This window comes from Manis pentadactyla, chromosome 5 (genome assembly GCF_030020395.1).
Source record: "Manis pentadactyla isolate mManPen7 chromosome 5, mManPen7.hap1, whole genome shotgun sequence".
NCBI classification, from domain to species: Eukaryota; Metazoa; Chordata; class Mammalia; order Pholidota; family Manidae; genus Manis; species Manis pentadactyla.
Genome location: NC_080023.1, coordinates 21,839,798 through 21,846,139, shown reverse-complemented (window position 1 = coordinate 21,846,139; position 6,342 = coordinate 21,839,798).

Here is a 6,342-nt window from a genome sequence, read left to right as displayed (position 1 = left end):
CTAGTAATCACATCACACAAATTCATCCATAAGAGAGTTTTGTTCTCTTATTAACATGTCTTTCCGATCCCAAAAGTAAAACATGTTTAGTGAAGAACATATGAAAATACAAAAGGCATAAATAGAAATTGAAAATCACTCCTAATCCCTAGACTTGAACAGAGCCACTATTAATTTGGGGCATATATCCTTCTCATCTTTAATGTGAACCACATTTGCTATACAGCTTTCTGATCTTCCTTATTTGACAATGTATTGTCAACATTTCTCCTTATCATTAAATATTCTTCTCCATTATTTTAATGGCCAAATAATATTCTAATCATGTGGCTGCATGTGATTGTTTGATCAACCCCTTATTGTTGAAAATTTAATTGCTTCTAATTATTTTCTGCAAAATCAACATTTGCCTACATCTATAAGAATTTTCTCAAGACTAGTTTCTAGAAATTAAGCTGCTGCATGAAATACTATGTAAAATTTAAAGTCTTTTGATCTATTTTCTCCAAATTGCACTTCAGCAATGTCATTACATTTCACAATCCATTAAGCAATATAGGAGAATATCTATTTCTTACATATGTATCAATAGTAGAAATTTACCAGCATTGTCTCAAATGTGAAAATAAGTTTCAAATTTCTTTAATTAAATGTTCAGTTTTTAAGTAGTCAAGCCTATTCATCTTTTCCCTTTAATTTTCTTTCTTTTTTATCCTGACATCTAAAACATATTTACCCATACTTTTTTCTAGATCTTTTATTGTTTCATTTGTTAATATTTCTTTAGATAACCTATTTGGGTTATTTATTTGTTTCTTAGTCATTTTATCAAATAGCCTTTTTTCTAATCTATCTAATAAATAAACTATCCATTCTCTCTATATCCACTCTCTTTAAACAAATGTAGGTTTGTTTCTTCACTTGTATCAGTTACATATCTTAATTACAGACTTTTATAGTATTTTCTTAACACATAAAATGCATACACATATATATATATTCAGAAGATGGTCATTACCTTTCTCAAATTCATCTTTCAGTTCCGCAGAGTATTTTAATTTCCATTCTCTTTTGATCTCACATGAGGTAAAAAGTCAAAAACTTGGGCCTTTCATGTTAGAGGAAGCCCTAAAGCAGGTCTAGGAAGAATTACCAGTGGAGAAGCTTTAGACAGGTTCTGCAGGGCAGCTGAGGGCACGATCGGAGCCCTCTAATGGAGCTTCCTCCTAAATGAGGTTTCATTCTTCTGTGCAAAAGATATTTCATGACTACCCTAATATTTGCCTATTCTGTGGACAAAATACTGTCCCTGTCATTCTCATGACAGAGTGGGAGAAACAGACAAAGAGGCAATTGCCATATACTGTAGTCAACTGCTAGTAGAAGTGAGCTGAGGCCTCCCTGAGAGCACTTTTAACCAGCTAAAAATCTGATGTGAGTAATCACAAACAGCCAAATTCAACTTTGGAAAGCCCCAAAGAAAATGTATTGAGAGTCTTTGTTCCTTCATAGGAGGCTGAGGATTTTTCATATACCAAGTCCCCCAGATAGCAGGTCTACTTTCTGGGTGATGCCAGGAACATACTCTCACCATCTACTTTAACATTTTATTAGACATACACCTCTACAAAATATAAATACTAAATAATTTACTTAGAGCACTTTTTTTATTGGAAATACTATGCATGATTAATTTTGTCCTTGATAGTGAGATGCAAGCTGAATTGTTTATAATTGGCAGCTCCCTTCAATAGCTTATTTTCATTAGTAAGAGCTTGTCATTGCTTTACTTGATGCAAAGTAAACATCATAATGAATCAGAATGTTTTTAGGCTTGGGATGAGATTTGCTGCCTATGACTTTAAAGAGAGGCAATTTCACAGATGGTCCCCCTTCAGGAATATACACTAGGTCTCGCTATTCATAAACTGGTCCCCTTTACTCAACAACTTGTTAGAAATATATAAACTCAGACTTCCTGTATAAGACTTTCTGCATTTTCACAAAAAAATTCCAGTGATTGTTTGTACATAAAATATGAGAAACTGACCCAGGAGACATGGGAAAACCTCAGGGGTCTGAATACCTTCCTCCCCTCATTATCCCATCATGATAGATTTGGAGCTTAGACACTGGATGTGCAATATTAGACACAGAAAAAGGGTTTGACCAAAAAAGAAGGTTTTTTTAAAAACCCACTCTCATTTCTGCCTCATCCTGCGCCTGCTCTGAGGAGCTGTCCTGGAGAGTTTACCAGACCACTGCTGTTAGGATGTCATCCAATGCAGAGGCCAATGCAGGTCTGATGTTTTTTAAATGTGGAAAATTGAAATGTCCCACATTGGATACTTGCTGATTTTTTGTCTGTGATTCTTCCATGTAATGGAATACTCTTTAGCTATGAAAAAAATGCTATAGTAGATGATATGCAATAAGTGGTCACTCACTATAGTAAGGTACTTTGTTAGAGACATTCCAGGCTCCTCACATTTACAGAGTTCTAGAATTTCAAGGTTGAAAGAGATCTCAAAAGTCTTGTGGATCTTACCTCCACCATCACTAATGACTCATCCAGCCTCTGTTTGAGCTCTTCTGATGGTGAGAACTCACCACCAGTAGCAAGTGGCCCATTGCATTTTATAAAAGCAAATGGTTAGAGAGTGCTTTCTTCCTTTGGCTTAATAGACATGTTTCCCTGTAGCTCCTTTTCTGTGAGCTGGGGTTCTGGTCTTTGGAACTCATGCAACTCTACCTCTTCTTCCACAAACTAGTCCTGCAAACATCCAAAGCCACTCACCATGCCTCTTCTCCAGACTCAGTATTCACTATAGGTCGTGAGTGGAAAGAGGTGAAAGTTAACTAGAATGAAGATCAACAACTTTTTACTATTTATGCTCTGACCGAACTACTTTCCCCCGAGTTCCTTCAGTTTATATCCAACAGCATCCGTGAATTGGTACCTTTAGTCATTCAGTTATTCAGCAAATATTTATTGAGTGATTGAATGCTTATTGGAAGACAAGTACTGCTCTAGGTAGTGAGGACACAGTAGTGAATGTCTTCAACAAAATTCTAAGCCTCATGAAGCTTACATTCCCTGTGGGAAATAACAAACAAAAAATAATAACAATATGTTAGATGACAGAATAACAATATATATTAAGCTGGAGAATGATACTAGCTATAGAGAAAATCAAAGCTGTGTATAAGAAATATATTTTTTTATGCAATTTATACAATTTTATACAAGATATCCAAAAAAGCCAATATCTGAGCAGAGACCTGAAGGAAGTGAGAAAGTGAACCATGTGGATATAGAAAGACTACTTCCAGGTAAAGGAACAGCAAGTAGAGAGACTTTGAGGAAGAGGCATGTTAGGTGTGATCATGGAATAACAAAACAGTCAGTGTAGCTAGGATTCAGTGACCCCAAAGGTGATAAGTCAGGAGCTGATTATATAGAGACTTGTAAGCCATTAAAGAGACTTTGGCTTTTTTTCTTCAGTGAGATAGAAAGCCACTGGTAGTTTATAAGCAAATGTATGACATAATCTGACTTAGTGTTAGATGGACCCCTCTGACTGATGTATAGAGGATAACTGGGCAAGGGTGGAGAGGCACAGGAGAGCAGAGAGGAAAGGAGAAATCCCAGTTAAGAGACTATGACAATAGCCCAGGAGAAAGATGATGGCTCAGAAGAAAAGGGTTATGCTAAGGTTTTGAAAGTCATTTAGCAAGTAATCTTTCTAAAGTGATTGGAGGGAGTAAATGAATAAATGAATAGAGTTTTTGTAATCAAAGTTTTCATCATCCTAAAATAGATTGTTATATCCATAAGAATTTTTACATGAGACCCATGGTAACCACAAATAAAAAAGCTATAGAAGACACAAAAAAAAAGTAAATAAGAAAGGAATCAGAGCATGTTACTATAAAAGATCAGCAAAACACAAAGGAAGACAAAAGAGGAAAGAAGTGACAAAAAGTACAAGACAGAAAGCAATCAATAAAATAGCAATGGTAAATGCTTTTCTTTCAGTAATTTCTTTAAATGTAAATTGATTAAACCATCCAATCCAAAGAAATAAAGTAGCTGAATGGATTTGTTAAAAATCCACTATATGAATTTAGATGCAGAAAAAAATCTCAACAAAATACTAGCAAACTGAATTCAACAACACATTAAAAAGGTTATACACCATGACCAAGTGGGATTTATCTCTGAGACAAAAGCATGGTTCTAGTTATGAAAATCAATCAATGTAATATTCAAAATGAGCAGAATGAAGGATAAAAGTCTCATAACCGTATCAATAAATGTATAAAAAGCATGTGACAAAACTCAATACTTTCATGATAAAAACTCTCAACAGACTAAGTATAGAAGAAATGTACCTCAACATAATAAAGATGATATATGAGAATCTAACAGCTAATATCTATACTCAGTGGTGAAAGGTTTAAAGATTTTCCCCTAAGATTAGGCCAGGACAAGGACACCCACCCTTATCAATTCTATTCAACACAGTATTGGAAATCCTAGAGAAATACCACAAGAAAAAGAAATAAAGGTCACCCTAATCAGAAAAAGGAAGGAAAACTGTCTCTATTCACAGATACCATGATCTGATGTCTCATATCTCATACTAAAGTTTATACTAAAAAATAGTTTAGAAGTAATCAATGAATACAACAAAGCAGCTGAATACAAAGACAACATACAAAAATTTGTTTCATTTCTATATACTAACAATAATTTGAAATGAAAATTAAGAAAACAATCCCATTTAAAACAGCATCAAAAAGAATAAAATGCTTAGTAATAAATTTAAGCATTGACATGAAGAACTTGTACACTGAAAATTGCAAAACATTGCTGGAAGAATTTAAAGACAAAGAAATCAAAGATATCCCATGTTCATGGATTGGAAGACAATATTGTTAAAAGGTCCAAACTACCCAAAACAACCTAAGATTCAATGCAAACTCTAACAAAATTGCAATGGCATTTTTTGCAGAAATAGAAATAACAATCCTAAAAGCCATATGGAACCACATGGGACTCTGAATAGGTGAAACAATCTTGAAAAAGATCAAACTCCCTCCCTGATCTGAAAACATATTACAAAGCTGCAGTGATTAAAACAGTACTGGTCTAAACATAGATGTATAGACAAATGAAACAAAATAAGTCTAGAAATAAAGCTATGTACATACCAACAACTGATCTTTCATAAAAGTACCAAGAATAGAGAGTAGGGAAAAGATACTCTCTTCAACAATTGGTGTTGGTAAAACTAGATATCCACATACAAAAGAATGAAATTGGACACTTATCTTACACCATACATAAAACTAATTCAAAATGGATTAAAAATCGATACATCAGACCTGAAACTATAAAGCCCCTAGAAGAAGACTTATAACATTGGTCTTAGCAATGATTTCTTAGATTAACACCAAAAAGAGAGGCAGCAAAAGCAAAAATAAATAAGGCTACACCAAACTAAAAAGCTTTGGTGAAGTTAAACAACCAATAGAGGTTAAAAAAAAAAAAATCTATGGAATAGGAGAAAATATTTGCAAGCCATGTAACTGATAAGGTGTAAATCTTCAAAATTTATAAGGAACCCCTATAATTTATTGCAAAAAAGTCAAATAGCCTAACTGAAAAATGAGCAAAGGACTTGAATAGACATTTTTCTGAAGACATGCAAATGCCCAACAGATATATGTAAGGATGCTCAACATCACTAATCTTCAAGAAAATACAAATCTAAACCACAATGAAATATTACCTAGTATCTGTTAGGATGCCATCATATGACAATATATATATCAAGTGTTGGCAAAGATGTGAATAAACTGGAACCCTTGTGCAGTTAGTGGGAATGCAAAATGGTACAGTTGCCAGGTAAAACAGTATGGACATTCCTCAAAAAATTCAAAATAAAACTACCATATGATCCAGCAATCCCGCTTTTAGGTATTTACCCAAAATAATTTAAAACAGAATCTTGAAAAAGTATTTGCACCCCCATGTTCACTACAGCATTCATTATTCACAATAGCCAAGAAGTAGAAACAACCTAAATGTCTAATGACAAGATGAATGGAAAAGGAAGATGTATATACACACCTCAGGATATTCTTCATTCTTAAAAAGGAAAGAAGTTATGACATATGTTACAACATGGATGAGCCTTGAAGGCATGGTAAGTGAAATAAACCAGTCACAGAAGGGCAAAGACTTCATGATTCTACATAGACAAGGTATCTAAGGTAGTCAAACCCATAGACGCAGAGTAGAATGGAGGTTGGCAAGGGCCAGAGGGAGGGGTA